Source organism: Haemorhous mexicanus, chromosome 9, assembly GCF_027477595.1.
Source record: "Haemorhous mexicanus isolate bHaeMex1 chromosome 9, bHaeMex1.pri, whole genome shotgun sequence".
Taxonomy (NCBI): Eukaryota; Metazoa; Chordata; class Aves; order Passeriformes; family Fringillidae; genus Haemorhous; species Haemorhous mexicanus.
This window is the reverse complement of record NC_082349.1, coordinates 222,413-238,466: the sequence shown is the minus strand read 5'-3', so window position 1 is coordinate 238,466 and position 16,054 is coordinate 222,413.

Below are 16,054 nucleotides of genomic sequence, written 5' to 3'. Positions count from 1 at the left end.
TGCCACAGGCACCGTAGTGTTTTTCCGCCAAAATCACTGTGGGGCCCGTGCTATGGTGAACGTAAAATAGGTTGTGTGGCGCGCAAATGGGGGCTGCAGCCTTGCGCTAGAAAGCCCCGCTGATGCTAGGAGATCACCTAGGTCTGTGATGGCACCTCTAGGGATCCAGTGGAAATCGCTGTGGGGCTGGCATATTGATGCTGGGCTGGGCTTAGAAACCCTCGGGTAGGAGCTCAAGTCTTGCAGAGCTGGAGCCAAAGCCAATGTGCTGCCCTTTGAAGATGGAGAAGAGCGCTGGCAGTGAAATAAAGCTTGTGGGTCAACAGCTGAAAGGGCTGAAATCACTGGGCCTGGACTCATCATTGCTTGTCTGCGATCGGGGATGAACACGGCACAGGAACCATATGGCTGCCACAGGCACCGTAGTGTTTTTCTGCCAAAAATCACTGTGGGGCCCGTGCTATGGTGAACGTAAAATAGGTTGTGTGGAGCGCAAAAGGGGGCTGCAGGCTTGCGCCAGAAAGCCCCGCTGATGGTAGGAGATCACCTAGGTCTGTGATGGCACCTCTAGGGATCCAGTGGAAATCGCTGTGGGGCTGGCATATTGATGCTGGGCTGGGCTTAGAAACCCTCGGGTAGGAGCTCAAGTCTTGCAGAGCTGGAGCCAAAGCCAATGTGCTGCCCTTTGAAGATGGAGAAGAGCGCTGGCAGTGAAATAAAGCTTGTGGGTCAGCAGCTGAAAGGGCTGAAATCACTGGGCCTGGACTCATCATTGCTTGTCTGGGATCGGGGCTGAACACGGCACAGGAACCACAGGGCTGCCACAGGCACCGTAGTGTTTTTCCGCCGAAATCACTGTGGGGCCCGTGCTATGGTGAACGTAAAATAGGTTGTGTGGAGCGCAAAAGGGAGCTGCAGCCTTGCGCCAGAAAGCCCTGCTGATAGTAGGAGATCGCCTAGGTCTGTGATGGCATCTCTAAGGTTCGAGCGGAAATCACTGTGGGGCTGGGGCTCTAACTGAAAACGTAAAAGATCTTATTATGCTGAGAATGGGGCTCTTGGCCTTGAGGCGAAAAGAGGCACAGTCTGTCACAGTGTCACAAGATTGTTGGGCTGGAGGTAAAAGCATGGTGGGGGTGGCATATTGATGCTGGGCTGGGCTTACAGGCCCTTGGGCTGGAGCTCAAGTCTTGCAGAGCTGGAGCCACAGACAGATGCTGCCCTTTGAAGATGGAGAAGAGCGCTGGCAGTGAAATAAAGCTTGTGGGTCAGCAGCTGAAAGGGCTGAAATCACTGGGCCTGGACTCATCATTGCTTGTCTGCGATCGGGGCTGAACACGGCACAGGAACCACAGGGCTGCCACAGGCACCGTAGTGTTTTTCTGCCTAAATCACTGTGGGGCCCGTGCTATGGTGAACGTAAAATAGGTTGTGTGGCGCACAAAAGGGGGCTGCAGCCTTGCGCTAGAAAGCCCTGCTGATGCTAGGAGATCACCTAGGTCTGTGATGGCATCTCTAAGGTTCGAGCGGAAATCACTGTGGGGCTGGGGCTCTAACTGAAAACGTAAAAGATCTTATTATGCTCAGAATGGGACTCTTGGCCTTGAGGCGAAAAGAGGCACAGTCTGTCACAGTGTCACAAGATTGTTGGGCTGGAGGTAAAAGCATGGGGGGGGTGGCATATTGATGCTGGGCTGGGCTTACAGGCCCTTGGGCTGGAGCTCAAGTCTTGCAGAGCTGGAGCCACAGACAAGATGATGCCCTTTGAAGATGGAGAAGAGCGCTGGCAGTGAAATAAAGCTTGTGGGTCAGCAGCTGAAAGGGCTGAAATCACTGGGCCTGGACTCATCATTGCTTGTCTGCGATCGGGGCTGAACACGGCACAGGAGCCACAGGGCTGCCACAGGCACCGTAGTGTTTTTCCGCCAAAATCACTGTGGGGCCCGTGCTATGGTGAACGTAAAATAGGTTGTGTGGAGCGCAAAAGGGAGCTGCAGCCTTGCGCCAGAAAGCCCTGCTGATAGTAGGAGATCGCCTAGGTCTGTGATGGCATCTCTAAGGTTCGAGCGGAAATCACTGTGAGGCTGGGGCTCTAACTGAAAACGTAAAAGATCTTATTATGCTCAGAATGGGGCTCTTGGCCTTGAGGCGAAAAGAGGCACAGTCTGTCACAGTGTCACAAGATTGTTGGGCTGGAGGTAAAAGCATGGGTGGCTGGCATATTGATGCTGTGGTGGGCTTAGAAACCCTCGGGTAGGAGCTCAAGTCTTGCAGAGCTGGAGCCAAAGCCAAGATGCTGCCCTTTGAAGATGGAGAAGAGCGCTGGCAGTGAAATAAAGCTTGTGGGTCAGCAGCTGAAAGGGCTGAAATCACTGGGCCTGGACTCATCATTGCTTGTCTGGGATCGGGGCTGAACACGGCACAGGAACCACAGGGCTGCCACAGGCACCGTAGTGTTTTTCCGCCAAAATCACTGTGGGGCCCGTGCTATGGTGAACGTAATATAGGTTGTGTGGCGCGCAAATGGGGGCTGCAGCCTTGCGCTAGAAAGCCCCGCTGATGCTAGGAGATCACCTAGGTCTGTGATGGCACCTCTAGGGATCCAGTGGAAATCGCTGTGGGGCTGGCATATTGATGCTGGGCTGGGCTTAGAAACCCTCGGGTAGGAGCTCAAGTCTTGCAGAGCTGGAGCCAAAGCCAATGTGCTGCCCTTTGAAGATGGAGAAGAGCGCTGGCAGTGAAATAAAGCTTGTGGGTCAGCAGCTGAAAGGGCTGAAATCACTGGGCCTGGACTCATCATTGCTTGTCTGCGATCGGGGCTGAACACGGCACAGGAGCCACAGGGCTGCCACAGGCACCGTAGTGTTTTTCCGCCAAAATCACTGTGGGGCCCGTGCTATGGTGAACGTAAAATAGGTTGTGTGGAGCGCAAAAGGGAGCTGCAGCCTTGCGCCAGAAAGCCCTGCTGATAGTAGGAGATCGCCTAGGTCTGTGATGGCATCTCTAAGGTTCGAGCGGAAATCACTGTGAGGCTGGGGCTCTAACTGAAAACGTAAAAGATCTTATTATGCTGAGAATGGGGCTCTTGGCCTTGAGGCGAAAAGAGGCACAGTCTGTCACAGTGTCACAAGATTGTTGGGCTGGAGGTAAAAGCATGGGTGGCTGGCATATTGATGCTGTGGTGGGCTTAGAAACCCTCGGGTAGGAGCTCAAGTCTTGCAGAGCTGGAGCCAAAGCCAAGATGCTGCCCTTTGAAGATGGAGAAGAGCGCTGGCAGTGAAATAAAGCTTGTGGGTCAGCAGCTGAAAGGGCTGAAATCACTGGGCCTGGACTCATCATTGCTTGTCTGCGATCGGGGCTGAACACGGCACAGGAACCACAGGGCTGCCACAGGCACCGTAGTGTTTTTCCGCCAAAATCACTGTGGGGCCCGTGCTATGGTGAACGTAAAATAGGTTGTGTGGAGCGCAAAAGGGGGCTGCAGGCTTGCGCCAGAAAGCCCCGCTGATGGTAGGAGATCACCTAGGTCTGTGATGGCACCTCTAGGGATCCAGTGGAAATCGCTGTGGGGCTGGCATATTGATGCTGGGCTGGGCTTAGAAACCCTCGGGTAGGAGCTCAAGTCTTGCAGAGCTGGAGCCAAAGCCAATGTGCTGCCCTTTGAAGATGGAGAAGAGCGCTGGCAGTGAAATAAAGCTTGTGGGTCAGCAGCTGAAAGGGCTGAAATCACTGGGCCTGGACTCATCATTGCTTGTCTGGGATCGGGGCTGAACACGGCACAGGAACCACAGGGCTGCCACAGGCACCGTAGTGTTTTTCCGCCGAAATCACTGTGGGGCCCGTGCTATGGTGAACGTAAAATAGGTTGTGTGGAGCGCAAAAGGGAGCTGCAGCCTTGCGCCAGAAAGCCCTGCTGATAGTAGGAGATCGCCTAGGTCTGTGATGGCATCTCTAAGGTTCGAGCGGAAATCACTGTGGGGCTGGGGCTCTAACTGAAAACGTAAAAGATCTTATTATGCTGAGAATGGGGCTCTTGGCCTTGAGGCGAAAAGAGGCACAGTCTGTCACAGTGTCACAAGATTGTTGGGCTGGAGGTAAAAGCATGGTGGGGGTGGCATATTGATGCTGGGCTGGGCTTACAGGCCCTTGGGCTGGAGCTCAAGTCTTGCAGAGCTGGAGCCACAGACAGATGCTGCCCTTTGAAGATGGAGAAGAGCGCTGGCAGTGAAATAAAGCTTGTGGGTCAGCAGCTGAAAGGGCTGAAATCACTGGGCCTGGACTCATCATTGCTTGTCTGCGATCGGGGCTGAACACGGCACAGGAACCACAGGGCTGCCACAGGCACCGTAGTGTTTTTCTGCCTAAATCACTGTGGGGCCCGTGCTATGGTGAACGTAAAATAGGTTGTGTGGCGCACAAAAGGGGGCTGCAGCCTTGCGCTAGAAAGCCCTGCTGATGCTAGGAGATCACCTAGGTCTGTGATGGCATCTCTAAGGTTCGAGCGGAAATCACTGTGGGGCTGGGGCTCTAACTGAAAACGTAAAAGATCTTATTATGCTCAGAATGGGACTCTTGGCCTTGAGGCGAAAAGAGGCACAGTCTGTCACAGTGTCACAAGATTGTTGGGCTGGAGGTAAAAGCATGGGGGGGGTGGCATATTGATGCTGGGCTGGGCTTACAGGCCCTTGGGCTGGAGCTCAAGTCTTGCAGAGCTGGAGCCACAGACAAGATGATGCCCTTTGAAGATGGAGAAGAGCGCTGGCAGTGAAATAAAGCTTGTGGGTCAGCAGCTGAAAGGGCTGAAATCACTGGGCCTGGACTCATCATTGCTTGTCTGCGATCGGGGCTGAACACGGCACAGGAGCCACAGGGCTGCCACAGGCACCGTAGTGTTTTTCCGCCAAAATCACTGTGGGGCCCGTGCTATGGTGAACGTAAAATAGGTTGTGTGGAGCGCAAAAGGGAGCTGCAGCCTTGCGCCAGAAAGCCCTGCTGATAGTAGGAGATCGCCTAGGTCTGTGATGGCATCTCTAAGGTTCGAGCGGAAATCACTGTGAGGCTGGGGCTCTAACTGAAAACGTAAAAGATCTTATTATGCTCAGAATGGGGCTCTTGGCCTTGAGGCGAAAAGAGGCACAGTCTGTCACAGTGTCACAAGATTGTTGGGCTGGAGGTAAAAGCATGGGTGGCTGGCATATTGATGCTGTGGTGGGCTTAGAAACCCTCGGGTAGGAGCTCAAGTCTTGCAGAGCTGGAGCCAAAGCCAAGATGCTGCCCTTTGAAGATGGAGAAGAGCGCTGGCAGTGAAATAAAGCTTGTGGGTCAGCAGCTGAAAGGGCTGAAATCACTGGGCCTGGACTCATCATTGCTTGTCTGGGATCGGGGCTGAACACGGCACAGGAACCACAGGGCTGCCACAGGCACCGTAGTGTTTTTCCGCCAAAATCACTGTGGGGCCCGTGCTATGGTGAACGTAAAATAGGTTGTGTGGCGCGCAAATGGGGGCTGCAGCCTTGCGCTAGAAAGCCCCGCTGATGCTAGGAGATCACCTAGGTCTGTGATGGCACCTCTAGGGATCCAGTGGAAATCGCTGTGGGGCTGGCATATTGATGCTGGGCTGGGCTTAGAAACCCTCGGGTAGGAGCTCAAGTCTTGCAGAGCTGGAGCCAAAGCCAATGTGCTGCCCTTTGAAGATGGAGAAGAGCGCTGGCAGTGAAATAAAGCTTGTGGGTCAGCAGCTGAAAGGGCTGAAATCACTGGGCCTGGACTCATCATTGCTTGTCTGCGATCGGGGCTGAACACGGCACAGGAGCCACAGGGCTGCCACAGGCACCGTAGTGTTTTTCCGCCAAAATCACTGTGGGGCCCGTGCTATGGTGAACGTAAAATAGGTTGTGTGGAGCGCAAAAGGGAGCTGCAGCCTTGCGCCAGAAAGCCCTGCTGATAGTAGGAGATCGCCTAGGTCTGTGATGGCATCTCTAAGGTTCGAGCGGAAATCACTGTGAGGCTGGGGCTCTAACTGAAAACGTAAAAGATCTTATTATGCTGAGAATGGGGCTCTTGGCCTTGAGGCGAAAAGAGGCACAGTCTGTCACAGTGTCACAAGATTGTTGGGCTGGAGGTAAAAGCATGGGTGGCTGGCATATTGATGCTGTGGTGGGCTTAGAAACCCTCGGGTAGGAGCTCAAGTCTTGCAGAGCTGGAGCCAAAGCCAAGATGCTGCCCTTTGAAGATGGAGAAGAGCGCTGGCAGTGAAATAAAGCTTGTGGGTCAGCAGCTGAAAGGGCTGAAATCACTGGGCCTGGACTCATCATTGCTTGTCTGCGATCGGGGCTGAACACGGCACAGGAACCACAGGGCTGCCACAGGCACCGTAGTGTTTTTCCGCCAAAATCACTGTGGGGCCCGTGCTATGGTGAACGTAAAATAGGTTGTGTGGCGCGCAAATGGGGGCTGCAGCCTTGCGCTAGAAAGCCCCGCTGATGCTAGGAGATCACCTAGGTCTGTGATGGCACCTCTAGGGATCCAGTGGAAATCGCTGTGGGGCTGGCATATTGATGCTGGGCTGGGCTTAGAAACCCTCGGGTAGGAGCTCAAGTCTTGCAGAGCTGGAGCCAAAGCCAATGTGCTGCCCTTTGAAGATGGAGAAGAGCGCTGGCAGTGAAATAAAGCTTGTGGGTCAGCAGCTGAAAGGGCTGAAATCACTGGGCCTGGACTCATCATTGCTTGTCTGCGATCGGGGCTGAACACGGCACAGGAGCCACAGGGCTGCCACAGGCACCGTAGTGTTTTTCCGCCAAAATCACTGTGGGGCCCGTGCTATGGTGAACGTAAAATAGGTTGTGTGGAGCGCAAAAGGGAGCTGCAGCCTTGCGCCAGAAAGCCCTGCTGATAGTAGGAGATCGCCTAGGTCTGTGATGGCATCTCTAAGGTTCGAGCGGAAATCACTGTGAGGCTGGGGCTCTAACTGAAAACGTAAAAGATCTTATTATGCTGAGAATGGGGCTCTTGGCCTTGAGGCGAAAAGAGGCACAGTCTGTCACAGTGTCACAAGATTGTTGGGCTGGAGGTAAAAGCATGGGTGGCTGGCATATTGATGCTGTGGTGGGCTTAGAAACCCTCGGGTAGGAGCTCAAGTCTTGCAGAGCTGGAGCCAAAGCCAAGATGCTGCCCTTTGAAGATGGAGAAGAGCGCTGGCAGTGAAATAAAGCTTGTGGGTCAGCAGCTGAAAGGGCTGAAATCACTGGGCCTGGACTCATCATTGCTTGTCTGCGATCGGGGCTGAACACGGCACAGGAACCACAGGGCTGCCACAGGCACCGTAGTGTTTTTCCGCCAAAATCACTGTGGGGCCCGTGCTATGGTGAACGTAAAATAGGTTGTGTGGCGCGCAAATGGGGGCTGCAGCCTTGCGCTAGAAAGCCCCGCTGATGCTAGGAGATCACCTAGGTCTGTGATGGCACCTCTAGGGATCCAGTGGAAATCGCTGTGGGGCTGGCATATTGATGCTGGGCTGGGCTTAGAAACCCTCGGGTAGGAGCTCAAGTCTTGCAGAGCTGGAGCCAAAGCCAATGTGCTGCCCTTTGAAGATGGAGAAGAGCGCTGGCAGTGAAATAAAGCTTGTGGGTCAACAGCTGAAAGGGCTGAAATCACTGGGCCTGGACTCATCATTGCTTGTCTGGGATCGGGGATGAACACGGCACAGGAACCATATGGCTGCCACAGGCACCGTAGTGTTTTTCTGCCAAAAATCACTGTGGGGCCCGTGCTATGGTGAACGTAAAATAGGTTGTGTGGAGCGCAAAAGGGGGCTGCAGGCTTGCGCCAGAAAGCCCCGCTGATGGTAGGAGATCACCTAGGTCTGTGATGGCACCTCTAGGGATCCAGTGGAAATCGCTGTGGGGCTGGCATATTGATGCTGGGCTGGGCTTAGAAACCCTCGGGTAGGAGCTCAAGTCTTGCAGAGCTGGAGCCAAAGCCAATGTGCTGCCCTTTGAAGATGGAGAAGAGCGCTGGCAGTGAAATAAAGCTTGTGGGTCAGCAGCTGAAAGGGCTGAAATCACTGGGCCTGGACTCATCATTGCTTGTCTGGGATCGGGGCTGAACACGGCACAGGAACCACAGGGCTGCCACAGGCACCGTAGTGTTTTTCCGCCAAAATCACTGTGGGGCCCGTGCTATGGTGAACGTAAAATAGGTTGTGTGGCGCACAAAAGGGGGCTGCAGCCTTGCGCTAGAAAGCCCTGCTGATGCTAGGAGATCACCTAGGTCTGTGATGGCATCTCTAAGGTTCGAGCGGAAATCTCTGTGGGGCTGGGGCTCTAACTGAAAACGTAAAAGATCTTATTATGCTCAGAATGGGACTCTTGGCCTTGAGGCGAAAAGAGGCACAGTCTGTCACAGTGTAACAAGATTGTTGGGCTGGAGGTAAAAGCATGGGGGGGCTGGCATATTGATGCTGGGCTGGGCTTACAGGCCCTTGGGCTGGAGCTCAAGTCTTGCAGAGCTGGAGCCACAGACAAGATGATGCCCTTTGAAGATGGAGAAGAGCGCTGGCAGTGAAATAAAGCTTGTGGGTCAGCAGCTGAAAGGGCTGAAATCACTGGGCCTGGACTCATCATTGCTTGTCTGCGATCGGGGCTGAACACGGCACAGGAGCCACAGGGCTGCCACAGGCACCGTAGTGTTTTTCCGCCAAAATCACTGTGGGGCCCGTGCTATGGTGAACGTAAAATAGGTTGTGTGGAGCGCAAAAGGGAGCTGCAGCCTTGCGCCAGAAAGCCCTGCTGATAGTAGGAGATCGCCTAGGTCTGTGATGGCATCTCTAAGGTTCGAGCGGAAATCACTGTGAGGCTGGGGCTCTAACTGAAAACGTAAAAGATCTTATTATGCTGAGAATGGGACTCTTGGCCTTGAGGCGAAAAGAGGCACAGTCTGTCACAGTGTCACAAGATTGTTGGCCTGGAGGTAAAAGCATGGGTGGCTGGCATATTGATGCTGTGGTGGGCTTAGAAACCCTCGGGTAGGAGCTCATGTCTTGCAGAGCTGGAGCCAAAGCCAAGATGCTGCCCTTTGAAGATGGAGAAGAGCGCTGGCAGTGAAATAAAGCTTGTGGGTCAGCAGCTGAAAGGGCTGAAATCACTGAGCCTGGACTCATCATTGCTTGTCTGGGATCGGGGCTGAACACGGCACAGGAACCACAGGGCTGCCACAGGCACCGTAGTGTTTTTCCGCCAAAATCACTGTGGGGCCCGTGCTATGGTGAACGTAAAATAGGTTGTGTGGAGCGCAAAAGGGGGCTGCAGGCTTGCGCCAGAAAGCCCTGCTGATGCTAGGAGATCACCTAGGTCTGTGATGGCACCGCTAGGTATCCAGTGGAAATCACTGTGGGGCTGGAAATTGTACTGTGGGGCTGGGGCTCTAAATGGAAACGGAAAAGAACTTATAATGCTCAGAATGGGGCTCTTGGCCTTGAGGCAAAAAGAGGCACAGTCTATCACAGTGTCTGAGGATTGTTGGGCTGGAGGTAAAAGCATGGGTGGCTGGCATATTGATGCTGGTCTGGGCTTAGAAACCCTCGGGTAGGAGCTCAAGTCTTGCAGAGCTGGAGCCACAGACAGATGCTGCCCTTTGAAGATGGAGAAGAGCGCTGGCAGTGAAATAAAGCTTGTGGGTCAGCAGCTGAAAGGGCTGAAATCACTGGGCCTGGACTCATCAATGCTTGTCTGGGATCGGGGCTGAACACGGCACAGGAACCACAGGGCTGCCACAGGCACCGTAGTGTTTTTCTGCCTAAATCACTGTGGGGCCCGTGCTATGGTGAACGTAAAATAGGTTGTGTGGCGCACAAAAGGGGGCTGCAGCCTTGCGCTAGAAAGCCCTGCTGATGCTAGGAGATCACCTAGGTCTGTGATGGCATCTCTAAGGTTCGAGCGGAAATCACTGTGGGGCTGGGGCTCTAACTGAAAACGTAAAAGATCTTATTATGCTCAGAATGGGACTCTTGGCCTTGAGGCGAAAAGAGGCACAGTCTGTCACAGTGTCACAAGATTGTTGGGCTGGAGGTAAAAGCATGGTGGGGCTGGCATATTGATGCTGGGCTGGGCTTACAGGCCCTTGGGCTGGAGCTCAAGTCTTGCAGAGCTGGAGCCACAGACAAGATGCTGCCCTTTGAAGATGGAGAAGAGCGCTGGCAGTGAAATAAAGCTTGTGGGTCAGCAGCTGAAAGGGCTGAAATCACTGGGCCTGGACTCATCATTGCTTGTCTGCGATCGGGGCTGAACACGGCACAGGAGCCACAGGGCTGCCACAGGCACCGTAGTGTTTTTCCGCCAAAATCACTGTGGGGCCCGTGCTATGGTGAACGTAAAATAGGTTGTGTGGCGCGCAAATGGGGGCTGCAGCCTTGCGCTAGAAAGCCCCGCTGATGCTAGGAGATCGCCTAGGTCTGTGATGGCATCTCTAAGGTTCGAGCGGAAATCACTGTGAGGCTGGGGCTCTAACTGAAAACGTAAAAGATCTTACTATGCTCAGAATGGGGCTCTTGGCCTTGAGGCGAAAAGAGGCACAGTCTGTCACAGTGTCACAAGATTGTTGGGCTGGAGGTAAAAGCATGGGTGGCTGGCATATTGATGCTGTGGTGGGCTTAGAAACCCTCGGGTAGGAGCTCAAGTCTTGCAGAGCTGGAGCCAAAGCCAAGATGCTGCCCTTTGAAGATGGAGAAGAGCGCTGGCAGTGAAATAAAGCTTGTGGGTCAGCAGCTGAAAGGGCTGAAATCACTGGGCCTGGACTCATCATTGCTTGTCTGCGATCGGGGCTGAACACGGCACAGGAACCACAGGGCTGCCACAGGCACCGTAGTGTTTTTCCGCCAAAATCACTGTGGGGCCCGTGCTATGGTGAACGTAAAATAGGTTGTGTGGAGCGCAAAAGGGGGCTGCAGGCTTGCGCCAGAAAGCCCCGCTGATGGTAGGAGATCACCTAGGTCTGTGATGGCACCTCTAGGGATCCAGTGGAAATCGCTGTGGGGCTGGCATATTGATGCTGGGCTGGGCTTAGAAACCCTCGGGTAGGAGCTCAAGTCTTGCAGAGCTGGAGCCACAGACAAGATGCTGCCCTTTGAAGATGGAGAAGAGCGCTGGCAGTGAAATAAAGCTTGTGGGTCAGCAGCTGAAAGGGCTGAAATCACTGGGCCTGGACTCATCATTGCTTCTCTGGGATCGGGGCTGAACACGGCACAGGAACCACAGGGCTGCCACAGGCACCGTAGTGTTTTTCCGCCGAAATCACTGTGGGGCCCGTGCTATGGTGAAGGTAAAATAGGTTGTGTGGCGCGCAAAAGGGGGCTGCAGCCTTGCGCCAGAAAGCCCTGCTGATGGTAGGAGATCACCTAGGTCTGTGATGGCATCTCTAAGGTTCGAGCGGAAATCACTGTGGGGCTGGGGCTCTATCTGAAAACGTAAAAGATCTTATTATGCTGAGAATGGGGCTCTTGGCCTTGAGGCGAAAAGAGGCACAGTCTGTCACAGTTTCACAAGATTGTTGGGCTGGAGGTAAAAGCATGGGGGGGCTGGCATATTGATGCTGGGCTGGGCTTACAGGCCCTTGGGCTGGAGCGCAAGTCTTGCAGAGCTGGAGCCAAAGCCAAGATGCTGCCCTTTGAAGATGGAAAAGAGCGCTGGCAGTGAAATAAAGCTTGTGGGTCAGCAGCTGAAAGGGCTGAAATCACTGAGCCTGGACTCATCATTGCTTGTCTGGGATCGGGGCTGAACACGGCACAGGAACCACAGGGCTGCCACAGGCACCGTAGTGTTTTTCCGCCAAAATCACTGTGGGGCCCGTGCTATGGTGAACGTAAAATAGGTTGTGTGGAGCGCAAAAGGGGGCTGCAGCCTTGCGCCAGAAAGCCCTGCTGATGCTAGGAGATCACCTAGGTCTGTGATGGCACCGCTAGGTATCCAGTGGAAATCACAGTGGGGCTGGAAATTGTACTGTGGGGCTGGGGCTCTAAATGGAAACGGAAAAGAACTTATAATGCTCAGAATGGGGCTCTTGGCCTTGAGGCAAAAAGAGGCACAGTCTATCACAGTGTCTGAGGATTGTTGGGCTGGAGGTAAAAGCATGGGTGGCTGGCATATTGATGCTGGTCTGGGCTTAGAAACCCTCGGGTAGGAGCTCAAGTCTTGCAGAGCTGGAGCCACAGACAGATGCTGCCCTTTGAAGATGGAGAAGAGCGCTGGCAGTGAAATAAAGCTTGTGGGTCAGCAGCTGAAAGGGCTGAAATCACTGGGCCTGGACTCATCATTGCTTGTCTGGGATCGGGGCTGAACACGGCACAGGAACCACAGGGCTGCCACAGGCACCGTAGTGTTTTTCCGCCGAAATCACTGTGGGGCCCGTGCTATGGTGAACGTAAAATAGGTTGTGTGGAGCGCAAAAGGGAGCTGCAGCCTTGCGCCAGAAAGCCCTGCTGATAGTAGGAGATCGCCTAGGTCTGTGATGGCATCTCTAAGGTTCGAGCGGAAATCACTGTGGGGCTGGGGCTCTAACTGAAAACGTAAAAGATCTTATTATGCTGAGAATGGGGCTCTTGGCCTTGAGGCGAAAAGAGGCACAGTCTGTCACAGTGTCACAAGATTGTTGGGCTGGAGGTAAAAGCATGGTGGGGCTGGCATATTGATGCTGGGCTGGGCTTACAGGCCCTTGGGCTGGAGCTCAAGTCTTGCAGAGCTGGAGCCACAGACAGATGCTGCCCTTTGAAGATGGAGAAGAGCGCTGGCAGTGAAATAAAGCTTGTGGGTCAGCAGCTGAAAGGGCTGAAATCACTGGGCCTGGACTCATCATTGCTTGTCTGCGATCGGGGCTGAACACGGCACAGGAACCACAGGGCTGCCACAGGCACCGTAGTGTTTTTCCGCCTAAATCACTGTGGGGCCCGTGCTATGGTGAACGTAAAATAGGTTGTGTGGCGCACAAAAGGGGGCTGCAGCCTTGCGCTAGAAAGCCCTGCTGATGCTAGGAGATCGCCTAGGTCTGTGATGGCATCTCTAAGGTTCGAGCGGAAATCACTGTGGGGCTGGGGCTCTAACTGAAAACGTAAAAGATCTTATTATGCTCAGAATGGGACTCTTGGCCTTGAGGCGAAAAGAGGCACAGTCTGTCACAGTGTCACAAGATTGTTGGGCTGGAGGTAAAAGCATGGTGGGGGTGGCATATTGATGCTGGGCTGGGCTTACAGGCCCTTGGGCTGGAGCTCAAGTCTTGCAGAGCTGGAGCCACAGACAGATGCTGCCCTTTGAAGATGGAGAAGAGCGCTGGCAGTGAAATAAAGCTTGTGGGTCAGCAGCTGAAAGGGCTGAAATCACTGGGCCTGGACTCATCATTGCTTGTCTGCGATCGGGGCTGAACACGGCACAGGAACCACAGGGCTGCCACAGGCACTGTAGTGTTTTTCCGCCAAAATCACTGTGGGGCCCGTACTATGGTGAACGTAAAATAGGTTGTGTGGAGCACAAAAGGGGGCTGCAGCCTTGCGCCAGAAAGCCCTGCTGTTGGTAGGAGATCACCTAGGTCTGTGATGGCACCTCTAGGGATCCAGTGGAAATCACTGTGGGGCTGGGGCTCTAACTGAAAACGTAAAAGATCTTATTATGCTGAGAATGGGACTCTTGGCCTTGAGGCGAAAAGAGGCACAGTCTGTCACAGTGTCACAAGATTGTTGGGCTGGAGGTAAAAGCATGGGTGGCTGGCATATTGATGCTGGGCTGGGCTTAGAAACCCTCGGGTAGGAGCTCAAGTCTTGAAGAGCTGGAGCCAAAGCCAAGATGCTGCCCTTTGAAGATGGAGAAGAGCGCTGGCAGTGAAATAAAGCTTGTGGGTCAACAGCTGAAAGGGCTGAAATCACTGGGCCTGGACTCATCATTGCTTGTCTGGCATCAGGGCTGAACACAGCACAGGAACCACAGGGCTGCCACAGGCACCGTAGTGTTTTTCCGCCAAAATCACTGTGGGGCCCGTGCTATGGTGAACGTAAAATAGGTTGTGTGGAGCACAAAAGGGGGCTGAAGCCTTGCGCCAGAAAGCCCTGCTGATGGTAGGAGATCACCTAGGTCTGTGATGGCACCTCTAAGTTTCGAGTGGAAATCGCTGTGGGGCTGGAAATTGGATTGTGGGGCTGGGGCTCTAAATGGAAACGGAAAAGAACTTATAATGCTCAGAATGGGGCTCTTGGCCTTGAGGCAAAAAGAGGCACAGTCTATCACAGTGTCTGAGGATTGTTGGGCTGGAGGTAAAAGCATGGGTGGCTGGCATATTGATGCTGGGCTGGGCTTAGAAACCCTCGGGTAGGAGCTCAAGTCTTGCAGAGCTGGAGCCAAAGCCAAGATGCTGCCCTTTGAAGATGGAGAAGAGCGCTGGCAGTGAAATAAAGCTTGTGGGTCAGCAGCTGAAAGGGCTGAAATCACTGGGCCTGGACTCATCATTGCTTGTCTGGGATCGGGGCTGAACACGGCACAGGAGCCACAGGGCTGCCACAGGCACCGTAGTGTTTTTCTGCCGAAATCACTGTGGGGCCCGTGCTATGGTGAACGTAAAATAGGTTATGTGGCTCACAAAAGGGGGCTGCAGCCTTGCGCCAGAAAGCCCCGCTGATGCTAGGAGATCACCTAGGTCTGTGATGGCACCTCTAGGGATCGAGCGGAAATCACTGTGGGGCTGGGGCTCTAACTGAAAACGTAAAAGATCTTATTATGCTGAGAATGGGGCTCTTGGCCTTGAGGCGAAAAGAGGCACAGTCTGTCACAGTGTCACAAGATTGTTGGGCTGGAGGTAAAAGCATGGGGGGGCTGGCATATTGATTCTGGGGTGGGCTTTGAGACCCTTGGCCGGGGGCTGAAGCCTTTCAGAGCTGGAGCCAAAGCCAAGATGCTGCCCTTTGAAGCTGGAGAATCGTGCAGCTGCAGCTGGAAGAAGAGCACTTCCAGTGAAATAACGCTTGTGGGTTAACAGCTGAAAGGGCTGAAATCACTGGGCCTGAACACTCATCATTGCCTGTCTGGGATCGGGGCTGAACACGACATAGGAACCATAGGGCTGGCACAGGCACTGTCGTGTTCTTGCGCCGAAACACCTTTAGGCCCGTGGTTGAAGGGGCTGTGTATTGTGACTGAAAGTAGAATAGGTTGCATCGAGAGGAAAAGTGGCCTGCAAATAAATATAAATATATACAATGTGTATAAATGTATACATTTCTATACGATGTATGTAAATATAAATAAACAAAAAATTAGGAATTGATACAAATTTTACTGTATATATCATTTAATATGTAATATATATTACATAGCTAAATATAGCACATATATTAGAACACTGAATATATTATAATCTAATATAGTAAAAAAAAAAGGTGAATATATTATTATATAGTATAAAACCACTTAAGAAATTAAATATCAAAAATATAAATCTAAAAAAATATTAAAATATTGTTTAAAATGAAGGTATTTTTTGTTTTTATATGGTAACCGGCAGAGCTTTTATTATAAAAGTATAAATATAAATAAAGGTAGATATCTAAGCATGAAATATATCATAACTACACAAATATATATATAAAACTGTAATTTTAAAATAATGTAAGTATTAGCGGTACATATGATATAAATATAAATATAAATTATATTATTACGTTCTGATGTGCATTATATAAGTTAATAGCTGTAATAAACCGATATAAACTATAAAAGAAAATGTGCATATAATAATGAAAAATAGAAGCATGAAAATATTTCAATATGGTTTAAAGAAAGAGCCCTTTTTGGTTTTTATTTGGTTAGATGCAAGGGTTTTATTTAAAAAATATGAATATATATGTTATTTTTTATCGTTATAAATATATAAATATAAAATCAATATATAAAACCACAAAATATGAATAAATATAATTAATAGGAAGAGATGTAATATAGAATAAAAATTACACTATACATCACTATACATTTAGGATGTGAATATAAATATGAGAAATATAAATTTTAAAAATTAAATACTTTTT